At 42.4% G+C, this 16,585-nt stretch overlaps 1 protein-coding gene across 2 annotated transcripts in view; it reads right to left on the bottom strand.

The window, feature by feature from the left end:
* The window catches only part of RNF39 (ring finger protein 39), a 30,916-nt gene that overhangs the window by 12,677 nt on the left and 1,654 nt on the right, over window positions 1–16,585 (bottom strand). The gene's annotated exons all lie outside the window — the stretch shown is intronic.

Below are 16,585 nucleotides of genomic sequence, written 5' to 3'. Positions count from 1 at the left end.
GCAGTTACAGCAGGAAACAGAAGAGAGAGAACACAGCAGCAAAGCCTTCCCTTTTATACAAAGGCTCTTAAAGGGATACAGACCCAGATGAGTCATTCCCAACATTACATCATACATTTTACATTACATCAGCTGTTTAGCTTTTAAATAATTACCTTGATATTGGCGATTTGGTTGCAAATGGACTGAAGATGTCCGTCCCCCCAACCGAATGGAGGTGAAACATTTGCAACCAAATCACCAAGTTTGGAGATTAAACCAACAGCTCGACAACAACTTTCCTTTATCTGGCTATATTGAACCAGAGTTCCCTTCCACCAAGCCAGTTGCATTGTCTTTGCCAAAGATGGGGGAAAATGATGTAGATAGAACAACTGCTGTTCAAACATATTGGAAGGTGAAAACCAGCAGCACAAGTTAGAATAATTTATTTATTTTTTTATTTTAATTCCATTTATATCCCGCCCTCTCATGTACGCATGAGAGTGCGTAATTTTAAGAAGCCATTTTTCAGGTTAGGGTAAGGTCAACAAGTGCCCTAGTCCAGTCTGGGAGGCTTTCTAGTGTGGAAAAGCTGGAGAGAATCCCAGCTGGAAGGGACCGGTAGAAGCTGGAAAGAGTCCGTTTCTTCAGCTCTTCCTGGGAAGATCCATTCTCCAATCTACACCAGATAATTCTCTAGGAGTCCTTTGGTGTTCTCCCAGCTTGATTGTTTTCCTATAGACTTTTCATCACCCAAACTAGGTAACATCATCAGTGCTAATAAGGAACCGGGTTTGGTCTCAGTTTATATTCTAAGAGGCTTGGTCTGTCAGTGTTGGTGGCATTGGCCTTAGGCTGTTGGCTTCTTTGGCAGTTTCTTGATTGGGGTATTGTTTACTTGATTGTTGGTCTGATGTTAATCTTGGCGTTAATCTATATTCATCTGACTGCTGATTGCTGGTGGGGAGGTGTTTTGGTCTTTTTGTTGCTTTTTTTGCTTGTTGATTGTCTCTTTTGCACAGCATGTAGATGTTGTTTATCTATGTGACTATCGATGGTCAATTTGTCAGAGTGCCAGGCGGCCAGGAATTCTCTAGCGTTTTGGGACTTGGCTTGGTCTAGGATAGTCTGTCCAAGTGTGGAAATAAAAAGTTTTCATCATATCTTTTGACTGTTTAGTCTTCTGCTTGTTTGTCCTACATCCGTGGTGGCGAAACTATGGCACGCGTGCCACAGGTGGCACGCAGAGCCCTCTCTGTGGGCACGCGCGCTGTCACCCCAGTCCTAGGCCTTCAGCTGGGTTTTATAGAACTTTTCTCGCGGGGAAAAAAAAGATCTCGCAAAGTTGGAATTGATTGATTGAACTTTTTAGTTACTACTGCAGCCACGCCCACCCAATGGGCCACGCCCACCCAATTGGCCACACCCAGCCAATAGGGCACACCCACCCGGCACCCGATGATACATAAGTGGGCTTTGGTTTGCAGTTTGGGTACTCCATCTCTAAAAGGTTCGCCATCACTGTCCTACATAGCAGCTGTTCCAGTCTTTACACTGTATACGTAGATGACACCTGTTTTTTCTTCTGCAGCTGCTGGGCCTTTTGTTTTGTTTTGTATGTTTCGGAAGGCTTTAGTTAGTTTGTGTGCTTATGCTGATTCCATGAAGTTGTCACAGTCTGATGTTGGTTTCTGAGATGCTTTTGATGTACAGCAGTGTTATCCTTTTTTATGGCTTGTGTGTGTTATGCTATATTGGGTTGATGATGAAGTTGCATGGATATCCATTTTGTTGAAAGATGTTGTAAAGATGATCTATTTCCTTTTTCTGCTGCTCAGAGTTGCTGCAATGTGTTTGTGCTAATCTAAATAGAGTTCTTAACAGCTTCTCTTGTGGGAGGGTGCGTTGTTACCTTGGCAGTGGAGCACTTGATTGATGTGGGTGGCTTTTTTCGGTACACATGTATTTCTAGTTTGCCTTCATAGTCTCTGCTGAGCAGGATATCCAGGAAGAGTAGTGAGTTGTTTTCTTCTTTCCTGGCGAATTGAATTCCTTTGAAAATGTTGTTGATGGTTCTGTGGGTGTTCTCTAATTGGTCTTTTTTATTATGATGAAGGTGTCATCTTCATATCTGATCCATAATTTGGGTTTCATTTGTGGGAGGGCTATTGATTCCAGACATTGCATGATGACCTCAATTATGAGTCCTTAAAATGGTTATAGTATGGGATGCGGTGGCTCAGTGGGTTAGGACGCTGAGCTTGTCGATCAGAAGGTCGGCAGTTTGGCGGGTCGAATCCTGAGTGCCGCATAGCAAAGTGAGCGCCTGTTACGTGTCCCACATTCTGCCAACCTAGCAGTTTGAAAGCACGTAAAAACACAAGTAGAAAAATAGGGACCACTACGGTGGGAAGGTAACAGCGTTCCGTGTGCTTTTGGCATCTAGTCATGCCGGCCACATGATCTTGGACAAATGCTGGCTCTTCGGCTTTGAAACGGAGATAAGCCAGCCCCTAGAGTTGGAAATGACTAGCACGCATGTGCGGGGAAACCTTTACCTTTACCTAAAATGGTGTTCCCATAGGTGTACTTTTTGTTTGTAGGTAAGCTTTTCTGTTGCATTGATCCTGGGTGTTCAATTTTCATGTATTTGATTAGATCAGGTGTGCCATGGAGCAATGTTGCAATAGATTCTTTGGCTAATTCTGGGTCTATCAATGTGAAAAGAGCTGCGACATCAAATGAGACCATGGCTTCATCTTTATCTATTGTCACGTTTTTGATTCTTTGAAGGCACTGTAGTGGGGAATTGATGGAGCATTTGCTTCCCCTTGTGAGGAGAATTCTCTAGACATGTCATCATAGCTTACAAATTAACAAGAGCGGAGAAATTATTTGCAAATGAGGAAAGCCGAGTGACCTACCTAGAATCAGCTACAGTTTTCCTCAAATAAAGGTCATTCTAAACTGAACTGATGTTTCGCAGATCAAATATATTTATTAAACAAATTTATATGGCCACCCAACTCACAATTAGGTGACAATTAGGAGAGGAGAGGAGAAAAGAGGAGAAAAGAGGAGGAGAAAAGAGGAGAGGAGAGAAGAGTTGGAAGGGACCTTGGAAGTCTTCTAGTCCAATTCCCCTGCTCAGGCAGAAAACCCTATATCATTTCGGACAAATGGTTATCCAGTCTCTTCTTAAAACTTCCAGTGTTGGAGTGTTCACAACTTCTGGAGGCAGGTTGTTCCACTGGTTAATTGTTCCGTCAGAAAATTTCTCCTTAGTTCTAGGTTGCTTCTCTCCTTGATTGGTTTCCATCCATTGCTTCTTGTCCTGCTTTCAGGTGCTTTGGAGAATAGCTTGACTCCCTCTTCTTTGTGGCAGCCCCTGAGATATTGGAACACGGCTATCCTGTTCCTCCTCATCCTTCTCTTCATTAAACTAGACATACATACTCACAATTATTATTATTATTATTATTATTATTATTATTATTATTATTATTATTATTATTAATTGTATTTGTATACCGCCCTTCTCCCGAGGGACTCAGGGCGGTGAACAGGGCACATATAAATAAAGAATACAAAAATTAAAAAGAATTAAATAATCGCCCAGATAAGAACAATAACAGTATAAAAACCCCATTAAAAACCCTAACATCCCCCATCAGGCCAGGCCAGCTTGTTCAAATAAATGGGTCTTCAGACCGCGTCGGAAGGAGCGAAGGTCCGGTGCCATCCGGAGCTCGACCGGCAGTTGGTTCCATAAAGCCGGAGCGCCCACAGAGAAGGCCCTCCCCCTTTGGGCCACCAGCCGACATTCTCTGACCGGAGGCACCCTGAGGAGGCCCTCTCTGTGGGAATGCACAGGGCGGAGGGAAGTTGACGCCGGCAGCAGGTGATCCCTGAGGTACTGTGGACCCATGCCATGTAGGGACTTAAAGACCATTACCAGAATTAGGTGACTCCTGGCAGCTTACAACATGAACAATTACAACATAAAACCTCACCACCCTTTAGAGACACCTTGGATAGCTCAGCTCAGCATACAGTAGGTCTGTTGAGTGCCTTTCACTGGTCCTGATTTGTTCTACTTTTAGTTTTAATTAAAAAAAGACCCCCGTTCCCACTTTTACACAGAGAATTCCACACACACACGAATTAGCACAAATGTTATTTTAGAGAAATATATCAAATATTAATTATTCATTTTTATTCTTCTCAGTTATATAAGTACAAGAAGTAACAATTTTGTATCCCCAAGGTGGAGAGTTCATCTCCTCCTCCTCCTCCTCCTCCTCCTCCTCCTCCTCCTCCTCCTCCTCCTCCTCCTCCTCCTCCTGTTTTTCATTTATTTTTGTAATGGAGGTAGAAGGGGATAGTTAGTTTTCATTTATTTAATTAAAAAAAAACTTTTCAAAAGCAATATTTTTGTATTTAGAAATCTACAGTTGTTCTCAAATGAGGAGGAAGAAAAAAAGTTATCCACGTACAAGACTGAATAATAAGTAGTCAATTTAACATATGCATTCAGAGCAGACTTTCCAGTCTGAGCACTGATATAACAATGCATCAATAGTTTATTACTTATTTATTAGCCATGATTCCATCACAGCACTGGGTGGCACACAGGCATGAAACCATTATATGAAACAATACTTTACAAACATTATCAAGTGGACGAGAAAGCTGTGAAGAATACTCTAATGGCATATATAAGTAGATGGCTCCTCAATAAATATCAGGAATAATGTCATACATATAAACAAAACCATCTCAAGTTGTAACATTGTGAAATGGAGGAAAGCTTCTCTGTTGACGTGTTTATGCTATCCATGATTGCATTTTCAACCTCTAAAGAAAACCTCGGTTGCCTACAATATGTTGTCCACGGCACCAAGTGGAGGAGACAGAGGAAAGGAAAGGGAGATGGCCAAGTTTATTTATTTATTTTTTATTTTATTTTATTTTTAATTCCATTTATATCCCGCCCTTCTCCGAAGACTCAGGGCGGCTTACAAGCTTAGCAGTAGCCTTCATTCTATGTATATGCCTGCTTATTAGGGCTTTCACACACACACACCCCAAGCGGCATTATTACAAAGTCAGCTTAATTGCCCCCAACAATCTGGGTCCTCATTTTACCTACCTCGGAAGGATGGAAGGCTGAGTCAACCTTGAGCCTGGTGGGATGCGAACCTGCACTAATTGCAGGCAGCTGGTGTTACTTAAGGAGGTATTAGCCCACTGCTAATTAGCCCACTGCTCCACCAAGGCTCTGTAGTTTGATTCTCCGTCCATCTTAAAAAGTGCCATTCCTGACGAAATTAGTTCCTAAGCAGGCCAATGCCTTAGGCTGTAGTCCTAAATTCAATTTGTTGTGTCAATCCTAGCTCACCTAAAGCAACCAAATCACTTTGAAGATACAACATAATCTTATTAGCCTGCAAAAAACGAAACGGTACATACTGGGCTTCCAGCAAAGCATTGGCCTTTTCTTGAACAGCCCTTAGCAAAGGCAGAACCAGATCTCATATACCCTTAACTTACTACAGGTAGTGTTTGACCTTACAACCACCACTGAGCCCAAAATCTCTGTGGCTAAGTGAGACAGTTGTTAAGTGAGTTTTGCCCCATTTCAGGACCCTTTCCTGCCACAGTTGTTAAGTGAATCACTGCAGCTATTAAGTTAGTAATACGGTTAAGTGAATCTGGCTTCCCCATTGACTTGGCGTGTTGGAAGGTCACAAAAAGTGATCACATCACACACACACACACACACACACACACACACACACAGGAGAAGCAACTATCATAAATACATGCCACTTGCCAAGCATCCGAATGTTGATCACATAACCACGATGGTACTGCATTGGTCATAAGTGTGAAAAACAATCATAAGTTATATTTTTCAGTGCCGTTGTAACTTTGATCATTAAATGAATGGCTGTAAATCGAGGACTGCCTCTACATTGCAAAGGCAAGGTAAACTAAAAGGCAGACGCTGTGTAAATTACAGCATGGTGTTGGAATGCTTTGGATAAACTCATCTGGATGACCTTGCTATTTACCCTTCCTTATAGATATGCACAGTAGCTATAATAAACAATTTGATTTACTGGGCCATAGGTTCCTGATTCGTCCTCCCCTATTACCACCTATGATCAATTCAATTTCCTCACAAGGGGGTTTGAAGCATGTCTGGAGGGTGGAGGCATCTCATAGGCTTGGTAGTGAATTCAATCCCCAACTGTATTGGGTAAAGAGACCATATCACCACCAACTCCAAAGCACTTAGGTTTGAGTTGGCCTGTTGCAGTGTGTTCCCTAGATCAGAGGTCCCCAACCTTTTGGGCACCAGGGATCGGTTTGGTGAAGAGAGGTGTTTCCACGGCCTGGAGGGTGCCTGGTTTTGTGTGCTGCCTGCATCTCGCGGATGGGGTTTTGCTTGTTTGTGCGGCCCGATTGCTGACATGCTGTGGCCTGGATTTCTGCCCTAGATTGAATTGAGCTTTCAATCCGAGGTAAACAAGAAAGCCGGACCTGCCAATTGTTGAAATGCATAATGTGGTTTGTTTGTTTGGTTTGGGATTATTACAACATTGAGATTTGTAAACCATGAATTATAGCCTAGTAGTGAAATTAGTCATAGCTAAAGAAAACATGGTTTTGTGCTGTCAAAGCCCAGGCTGGAGGCTTGTAGGCATTTAATGTATGTTGTTCATTTAAAAAAAAGTTAACATTAGGTGTTTTGGTTTTTGGATGAGTGGGTAATGAGCACCACAGCATGTGGGGAGGTTGGAGCTGTCTATGGAGATTCTGAGTCATCCAGGTCTGAAGAACTGAAGAAGCTTCTTGGATAAGAAGCGAAATGTCTACAAGGAAAAACAAAACCCAGTTGCCTTTTGAAAAAGCACTTTGGGATAACACTTTCCATCCTCTTCTTTGGTTCCAAAAACTATCTCATCTCCTTCTTCCAAAGCTTGTATCTACCCTATGAAAACACCTTTCGCCTGCAAGAAATAACTCCATTCTTCTCCAACAGAAAATCCTTCCCTTCAACATTTACACAGCATCCAGAAATTCAAGAGATGCAGCATTTACCATCCCTGCCTGTTTGTGGAGGCAAAGGGTTCTACCTGTTGAATTTCTACCTGTATCAGATCTTACCTTGCATAAAGCTTTGGCCCAGACCTACATGACTCAACTTGCTGATCTGGCATCCTAAGTACTCTGCATTCCCGAGAACTGGGAGGGTCTGGCTGCTGTCCAGCTGACACAGAGAGTAATGTCAGCCATGGCCTTGATCCACCTTACTTAATTTTTGGCCTCTGAGTGATCAGTCACCAAGCGGGTGGCACCTTTGAGATCCTTCCATTCAGCAATGCACGTGCCCAGCTTCAGCCTCCTCCATTGTGTCATACCATCCTCACCACTTTGCTCTTTCTACAGTAACTTCCAACCATCCCTATGAAGTCATTTCCATCCAGCTCAGCTGGTAAGAATTCAGGCACCTAAGAAGTTCTGGGTTCCTTGTACTAACAAAAATGATGCATTGGTTAAGGAAGCTGAAAAAGAATGATTGGGGAATGAGAGGGAATACAGAATACAGAGGTGGTGATAATTCTGCACATCTAATTATGGCATGGGTCCGGGTTATTTATGGGATCACCTGCTGCCGGCGTCATCTTCCCTTCATCCTGTGCGCTCCCACAGAGAGGGCCTCCTCAGGGAATGTCGGTCTGGCGGCCCCCAGGGGGAGAGCATTCTCTGTGGGCGCGCCTGCCCTCTGGAATCAGCTTCTGGTTGAGCTCCGGATGGCTCCCGACCTTCGCTCGTTTCGCCGTGACCTGAAGACTTGGCTATTTGAACTTGCCGGCTTGGACTGAGGGACTGGGATTTTAGATTTTTAAATTTTAAAAAATTTTAAATTTTAGAATGTGTTTATTGTTTAGGGCTATTTAATTGAATTCTATTTTAATTTTTATACATTATGTGCTATTTATTGTGTTTTAATTGCCCTGTACACCGCCCCTTCGGAGAGGGGCGGTATATACGGTAAATCCAAATAAATAAATAAATAAATAAATAAATAATGCAAAACACCAGGGTGTGCGTACTTTGTGGCAAGGCCACAGCACTCCCTATACTTAAGAAGTAAGCTAATATAATAATTGTTTTTTCTCACTGCATGTGCCATTCCTTATTGCACGATATTTTTTTCTGAGTGTGCCTATCTAAGATGTTCTTGCTCATCGTAGTAACTTCATGGATTCTGGGTACTATGCTGAAAACAGAGTGGCCGAATTAAAGACCATTACCTGGACTAGGGCAGCTGGACAGGTAGATGGACATAACCTCAGTTATAGGTTTGCCTTCTCATCTGAAAACACCTCTGATTATTTCAACATCTGCCTTGCCAAGCATACTTCAGACAACGCTACTGTATCTGAGTTGTAAAATCCAGATGGCCTAAGCGGATGGCAGCAAACACCTCATCATTGCCTTCCAGTAGCCATAATGACTTCTGCAGTCCACATGCAATATCTCTTCCTTTGAGGAACCCCAAACATCTACACAGGTGTCAAACTCAATCATGTCACGTGACGTATCATGATGTATTGCAAAGTTTTCTGCCTCTGTGGAGCTGGGGTGGGCATGGCCTGCGTGTGACGCATCCAGCCTGTGGGCCACCAATTTCACACCCCTGAATTCTAGGAGATATCTCTTAGGCTGACCATGATGGAACAGGTCTCCAGGACATTTGTCCCAGCTGATAGTAGATGTGGTTTATAAGAATCCCATTAGAGAAATCTAACTGTGGCTCTTTCATGATTTCACCCACAATGGTGTTGAAGTTTAGAGGGGATCCCAGTAACTGAGTCTCTGCATAAAGGTTTGGCCAACAACAACATGGCAGGTGGGAATCCCTGCCTATCATCATGCAGTAAATCTGTTCACCGGCTGGGCAGTATATAAATCCAATAAAATAAAAAAATAAAAAATAAAATAAACTTAAACATACGGCTATTAGAAGGATCCAGTTGGCAGGATAATTGTTGTGACTACACACCACACCAATTGTTATTACTCAATCAGTCACCTTCATTGCTGTGATCCCCCACTGGGGCCCCAAGCCGACTGGCAGAGCCAGGTCTTTAGGCCCTTACAGAAAAAAAAGGAGAGTTGGGGCTTAGTAGCATTTACATTTATTTGATCAATTTTGGTAAGACAATCTCTTGTTAAGATGGATAAAGAAATCATATATCTAATGGGAGAAAGACAGAGTGCTTTAATCCACTCTCTATTCTTCATTTCTTGGGCACAGGTGACAGAGAGACAGATTACAGGACCAGAAGATGAGAAGAACATACCAGAACTGGTGCTACTCTATCTCCCACTACACCTTCTTTCTAGGTGGAGAGGAGAGGAGAGGAGAGGAGAGGAGAGGAGAGGAGAGGAGAGGAGAGGAGAGGAGAGGAGAGGAGAGGAGAGGAGAGGAGAAAAGAGGAGAGGAGAGGAGAGGAGAGGAGAGTTGGAAGGGACCTTGGAAGTCTTCTAGTCCAACCCCTTGCTCAGGCAGAAAACCCTATATCATTTCGGACAAATGGTTATCCAGTCTCTTCTTAAAACTTTCAGTGTTGGAGTGTTCACAACTTCTGGAGGCAGGTTGTTCCACTGATTAATTGTTCTAACTGTCAGAAAATTTCTCCTTAGTTCTAGGTTGCTTCTCTCCTTGATTGGTTTCCATCCATTGCTTCTTGTCCTGCCTTCGGGCGCTTTGGAGAATAGCTTGACTCCCTCTTCTTTGTGGCAGCCCCTGAGATATTGGAACACGGCTATCCTGTCCCTCCTCATCCTTCTCTTCATTAAACTAGACATACCCAATTCCAGCAAGTGCTCTATATGTGTTTTAGCCTCTAGTCCCCTAATCTTCTTTGTTGCTCTTCTCTGCACTCTTTCTAGAGTCTTGTGGTGACCAAAACTAGATGCAGTATTCCAAGTGTGGCCTTACCGAGGCATTGCAAAGTGGTATTGTACGGTGACATCCTTTCACTCCCCCCACTCCTGCCTACACCGCTCAGTATAGCACAGAATGGGTGCTTTTACACATTGCAGTGAGAGATGGGAGGCTTAACACAGTCCCATAGCAATCCAAGATGAAACCATCTTGGGAAAATGCCTTGAATTTCACTGATGTTGACTTTTCTTTTCCCAGTTCGGGTTTATTTCATAATTAAGGGTGGAAATAGAAGAGATCTAGAGATAATCTAGCTTCCTCTATGGTACAAACCTAGCCAATGAGATTTGTTTCTGATCACCCTATATCAGCGTAATATGAAATGAATAAACTTTCTGGACTATTGTTTCCATTCCTAATGTAAATTCAAACTCATATCTTGCTCGTGTTTAACTTGGACATCTTACGCGTGTTACCAAGGGGCCATGTTTTGATATAGCAACTCATCTATTGCAAAAGTTTTCTTGTTTATCTTGCTGGCTGTTATCTCTGCTTAGGAAATTATAATGAAATCCATATGATATGTTGTCTCTTGGACTGTTCAGAGGAAGCAGATAAGATGTAGTGATAGGAATTATCCCAAGGGAGGAAAGACAAACTACAAGGTGGTTATTATTTAAAGGTGGTTAGTATAAACACTGGAGATCCAAAGAAAGACTCCTATCCATGAGTTCCATCAACTCTTGTCTCTTTGGCAATAGGGATGTTCTACACGTAAAGATCCAACAATGGCTTCACTACATGCAAAGATTTCTTCCTGATATTCCTTTTCAGGGAGGAACATTTTCATAAATAAGAAGACCTTTGGCCTATTTTGAGACACTCATTAGACATATTATCATGCTGTGCTTAAGGCTCATCATGTCAGATTATTCAAAATCCCAGGCAGGAAGATAACTTGGCATTTGTATGGTTTGACTTATTGAAACACCATCTTGAGCAGGAATATGCTGGGACTGCTGAAAATGTAAGCACCAAACAGCTTTACCTGCAGGAGACGTTGGTTCCCATGGAACAGATAAGTCCAGCCCAGTGGTGGAATTCAAATATGTGAACAACCGGTTCTCTGTGTGGATGCCACTTCCAGAAGTCCGTTCTGGGCCTGGGCAACCAAAAATTAGCTACAGGTTCTGCCGAACTGGTGCGAACTGGCTGAATCCCACCACTGGTCCAACTTGGTGTGCTGTTGAGGTACTGAACCTCTAGATGTTCAGTGTAATGGCCAGGAGCATCAGCGTGCCTAGTAACAACTCCAATGTCACCCATCAGGCCCCCTCTTCGTTTAACATCTTACACTAAGTAAAAAGAGGATGTTGATATAATGCAAAATACTAGCCTCCAGGAAAGCCATATTTCCCAAAACTTTCAATCCCCAAATGGCCCTATAAGCTTAGCCCATAATAATGCTGGCTAGCTATACTCCGTTGCTTTATTTGGGAATGTGTTTCCTGTCCAGAAAAGAATAAAAATAAAAAAGGTTCATGGGGATTGTTCTGTGGCTGGCTACAGGCTACCAGGGTGGGAACTATAATTCCGATAAATCAGGGCAAATGATTTCATTCCTAACAACAGGCATTTATAGGTCAGGGCTTCTATAACATAGTCTCGAAATTTCAAATATGCTCACTGAACCCCAAATGTAACATTTTGCGTGGGAAAATGTCAGAACTTGCTTTACTTTCTTGCTATCACTGTCTCTCAATAAAAGTTCCTTTTTGGACAATGCCTGTTTCAGGAGTTCTGCTTTCTTGGGAGGATTAGTTGAGGCAGGACCTTACAGTTGGGGAGTCCTAGTCTGCCATTTTCCTAATTTCCGATATTTACTATTTCCATATTTGTTTGTGTGTGCCCACATTCCCATTTTCCAATTTCTGTGTTTCTGCCATTGAGTTTGATACATCTGTCTTCATTCATTCCTGAAATCTCCTATCTGACCCTAAGCCTCTGCTGAACTTGAATCCATCCCAACTATAAAAATTATATTCCATTCCTTTTAAAAAAAACACCAGCTAATATATTTGTCCTTCTTTGTCAAGAAATGGCCCCAAACCATTGCATCTGCCCCTCCAAATTGGTACATGAGTATTAGATATGTGGAACATCTCTAGGATAGACAGCCTGATCGAGAAATTAGTCATTATCAGGAGGAATGCTAATCTTAGATGAATTTTCAGCTTTCTGCACATGCTGTTTTATCACACCTATTTTTACCATCTATCTTTCCACATTATTTCTTTCCATCATCGGCTTTTTCTCTTTCCCACCTCTAGAAGCTACAGAGAAACCCATCATGTTTTTAACCGCAGGAACACCTTGCTGCACCATGGTTTCCTTAACAGCAATTTGCTAAAAGCACAATTTTCCTATGGTAAACCACAAATCATGGCTTACAAATCACAGTAATAGCAACCAAACAACATGCTAAGATTCAAACAATCCACACAAAACCTATAAATAAGTCTCTCCACCCAATTTAAAAGACCACTACAGGGGAAGAGATTATTGACTCTTATATAACTGACAGCCTTCTTTTTGGCTGGTTTTGATCTAATCATTTGGACCTTCTCCCTGATCTCATTCAATGTGAGATTCCAGGGATTTCACTTAGAACAGGGGTAGGCAACCTTGGCTCTTTTATGACTCAGGGACTTCAACTCCCAGAATTCCTGAGCCAGCCATGCTGAGGGGAAAGGGAGAGGTTTCTAAGCTGAGCCATGCTGGCTCAGGAATTCTGGGAGTTGAAGTCCATGAGTCATAAAAGAGCCAAGGTTGCCTACCCCTGACTAGAACCTTCTATATGCAAATGCCCCCCCCCATCTATGACTATTAGCAGTTGGGGTGTTTTTACTTATTTTGTAGCAAAATAATTGCAATAGGAAGTTGTGGAACCTCTTTATAAACCAGGGTCTAAGGACAGGGTTTAGGCAATGGACAATTTCCATTTCTGCTAGAATGGAGAGATTTGGAGTTAAATGTCTGGAAGGCAACTTGTTGTCCACCCCTGATCTAGGAAGAAATAAAAAGAAAGTTTCCTTTGAATCAAGCTCAGGTAATGGACAGTGTTTACAGAGAAGGGGATACCCTTTAAATAATTAGCCACAGAGAGCTGCAAAACACATGGTAGAACCTCACTGCAAAACAGGTATTTTAAGACCCTTATTGTGAATTAATTAAGGAAGCAATTTTGAAGGCCATACAACTCCAAAACACTCGGTGGTGTACAGCATTAACATAGTAAAAAACAAGGAAAACAAGGGGGAAACCCCAGTGTATAACCAGACACACAATCCTACTAAAAAGATAAAATCCTATAAGAGGCTCAAAGCCCTCCACACCTTCAACAGATTTCTTGTCCCTAAATATCTCCAAATTATGTGCCTTATTTAACCTGTTCATGATCCCCATTTGGGGATTGAAAGAACAAAGAATTTAATCAAGAGACGGAGAATAAAGTGTGATGTAAAGGCTAGGTTTCAAATCTCATTCCAGGCATGAGGCAATCCTCTTACCAGACAGAATAGCTAGCTAGGCAACCTAGAATAAAATAGGGTTTTTATGACACCCTAAGTTTCTGAAGCATGGGATAGCTGTTAATAATGTGAAGGTATTGCGTTCTCAGGTTTTAAAGATGAATATTCAAAAGCAAGGCTAATTTAATGCTTTGTTCTCAGCAAAGGAACAATGGTGACATTATCCCTCTAGAAAAATGCAAGCTCCTACTGGTTCTTGGGACAACTGTTCAATAAACAGACTGGCCTTGGAGCTGCTTGTCCCACAGCACTGAAACTCTTACAAAGTGGATCACAAAAATACAAATAAATACCAATAAATAATCATTACATGCATCAATAAAATAATGACCAAAATGTTGGCTAAACTGGGGCCAGACAGCTGGCTTGACTCTTGTCCCTAGAGGTCCTTCAGAAAGGCAGTTCTAGAGCTGGGATGGCTAAGAAGTCAGAAAGACAATGACAACATCCAGTTGCTCTCTTTGGAAAACAGCTCGGTTTCAGCTAGGTCACCATCCCTAGCTTGCAACTCCTACCCCTCCTTCAAGTTTCCCTGACACGTAGTCTGCCTTGAACTGCAAAGCAGCTCTTTCTCCAGCCTCCACCTTAGCCATGTAGGAGAAGGTGAAGCAAGATGGGAGGAAGGATGTGTGGATAGAGCAGATAAGATACGGATGGTTTAGTCAGGAGAAGATGAATCAGATGAAGGCACGAGGTTCTTCCAGTGGGCTAATGCCTCCTTAAGTAACACCAGCTGCCTGCAATTAGTGCAGGTTCGCATCCCACTAGGCTCAAGGTTGACTCAGCCTTCCATCCTTCCGAGGTAGGTAAAATGAGGACCCAGATTGTTGGGGGCAATTAAGCTGACTTTGTAATAATGCCGCTTGGGAGGGGTGTGAAAGCCCTAATAAGCAGGCCTATACATAGAATGAAGGCTACTGCTAAGCTTGTAAGCCGCCCTGAGTCTTCGGAGAAGGGCGGGATATAAATGGAATTAAAATAAAATAAATAAATAAAATAAATAAACTCAAGGTGACGGCCAGTTGGCTCTCTCTTTCCAATGGGTCTTCTTTGCCACGTTCTGATTTTATTAAGCTTATGATCAAGAAGGTCATTATCTTGTCAGGTGGCCTCTTCTTTTTAACCCGTCGATGCAAGTTGAAGGTTGCTAGAGCTTCCCTTTCAGGAAAAGTAGAAATCAAGACGAAAGGGTGTTGTAAATGAAACCTGGATTGGCAAGCGAACTAAGCTCATCACCAATGCAAATAGACTGGTTACACCAGGGAACGTGAATTAATAGCAGACTTTGCACATCCATAAATCCTTGCTGGGGCACATACATATCCTTGTGCAAGAAAGCAAATCATTCTTTTAATTCTGTGTGGTTGCAGCACTGACTTCATTATGTTATGTACATATTATATTATCAACAGAAGAAAGAACACTTGAACATGACTCTGGAAGGATCTATACATAGATGTCCATTTTGCATTATTTAAATATATTTTCTCCCTTTTACTCTGGCAATCCTTCCTCTTCTATTTACCTTCTTTGGTGTAATAATCAGTTACTTCCATCTTCACTAACCACAACGATCCTTGTTGTTCATTCTTATTTTCACAATTGTAAAAGTTTTTCCCACTGAGGCATTCATCTCAGATTGCAATCATACGAATAAATCTAAGCCAGACCTCATTTCTCAGATACCTGTAGTTCTAGTTCAAGATCTGGCTTAGAAAATATTTAGTTGGTACTACTGCTCCATAAATGCCTATTCTACTCATTTCTTTTGCAACTCGTTGGGATATTTTCTTTCTAGGTGATCTATCTAAAGTAGTCCTAGCATTGCTAACCTCTTGCTTTGACTGTGTTCCTGTGCCTTCAACACCAGCAGGGTAAGATGGCAACGCCGATTTGTGGAAAATGTGGTATAGAATAATTACCAGCCAGTTGAAAAGCTCACATCACTTCATGATTGTGACATGACTTTACTGAAGACATTGCAGAAACAATGTGAACCATGCTAAAAATGAAACATGCAAGAGGCACAATGCGGACAGAGAAACATGCTTCCTGAAACAAGGACAGGAAACTTGAGGCATTTGAGTCATTTTGAAGTAGCTGATTACCTCTGGAAGACATCGGGTTGCTTGTTGTTGTTAGCTGCGAAGTCGTGTCTGACCCATTGCAACCCTATGGACAACGTTCCTCCAGGCCTTCCTGTCCTCTACCATCTTCTGGAGTCCATTTAAGCTCATGCCTACTGCTTCAGTGACTCCATCCAGCCACCTCATTCTCTGTCGTCCCCTTCTTCTATTGCCCTCAATCTTTCCCAGCATTAGGCTCTTTTCCAGTGAGTCCTTCCTTCTCATTAGGTGGCCAAAGTATTTGAGTTTTAGCTTCAGGATCTGGCCTTCTAAAGAGCAGTCAGGGTTGATCTCCTCCAGGACTGACCAGTTTGATCGCCTTGCAGTCCAAGGGACTCGCAGGAGTCTTCTCCAGCACCATAGCTCAAAGGCCTCAATTCTTTGGCGCTCAGCCTTTTTTATGGTCCAAATCTCACATCCATACATTGCTACTGGGAAGACCATAGCCTTGACTATATGCACTTTTGTTGACAGGGTGATGTCTCTGCTTTTTAGTGTGCTGTCTAGATTTGCCATGGCTTTCCTCCCCAGGAGCAAGCATCTTTTAATTTCTTGGCTACAGTCCCCATCTGCAGTGAACCTGGAGCCCAGGAAAATAAAATCTGTCACTACCTCCATTTCTTCCCCATCTATTTGCCAGGAATTGAGAGGGCCAGATGCCATGATCTTGGTTTTCGTCATGTTGCTTATCCCTTCACTAAAAGAAAGAGACTTGCTTAGTTCATTTCTATTCTACTTTTCTTCTGAGGAGCCCAGCATAGCACCTGTAGTCTTTGCCATTAGTTCATCCTAGCCCCAAGAAACCAAATAATTTTCCTCCATTCCTTCTAAAACTGGCTTTTGCTTAGGCATCCTGACATCTTCTGCAAATAAAGCAGGAGCTCTGGTGTTAAGCTACAGTTTTCCCAACCTTTGGAGAA

Source organism: Vipera ursinii (genome assembly GCF_947247035.1).
Source record: "Vipera ursinii genome assembly, chromosome: 2".
Lineage (NCBI taxonomy): Eukaryota > Metazoa > Chordata > Lepidosauria > Squamata > Viperidae > Vipera > Vipera ursinii.
Note: the sequence above shows the minus strand (reverse complement) of the source record. Positions and strands in the feature narration are given on the sequence as shown.